Below are 692 nucleotides of genomic sequence, written 5' to 3' on the forward strand. Positions count from 1 at the left end.
AAATTAATTAAAAAATGCGTATGGAAGTGGAGGAAGGGCCACACACGTGGACCATCGCCCTTGCTGGAGGCCCAGTCTGAAAGAGATCGGAGATTGCAAGGAGATTGCAGAAGTGTAGCTGCACAACATCAAGTGGTAGTGTGTAATATTAATTTCAGAGCGAGAAATAAGGGGAGAAGGAAAGCAAAGATCAAAGGGTGGACGTTGGAGAGCGAAGACTATCGGGTGGAATAGGGGAACGAAGTGGACACTGAATGGTAGTGAGGAGATGCCAGGTAGTTGGACAGATACAGCAAACGTATTTAAGGAAAACAACTAAGAAAGTACTTGAAGTATCAACCAGACACTGAAAAGAAAAAAAGAAACTTGGCGGTATTCAACAATGCATAAAGAAAAAGAAATTAGCAAAAGGCAAGTGGAACACCCAAGGGGATGAAGAAAACCAAGTGGAGTAGAAGGACAGACGACGCAAGACAAAGAAAGAGGTGCAGCTGCAATACAGAAGGCAAATGAGGAGTTGTACGAGGAAGGAGAGAAGGAGCTATACGGTCTAGCTAAACGGAGGGACCGGCTGGGAAAGATATACAAGGTGGAGTGATGAAAGATAAAAATGGAAACATAATGGCATACTGAGCAGAGCGTTTTAAAAAAGATGGAAGGAATACTTCGAAGCTTATGGCAAAGTGCTAAGA

The sequence above is a fragment of the Penaeus monodon genome, chromosome 21, assembly GCF_015228065.2.
Source record: "Penaeus monodon isolate SGIC_2016 chromosome 21, NSTDA_Pmon_1, whole genome shotgun sequence".
Lineage (NCBI taxonomy): Eukaryota > Metazoa > Arthropoda > Malacostraca > Decapoda > Penaeidae > Penaeus > Penaeus monodon.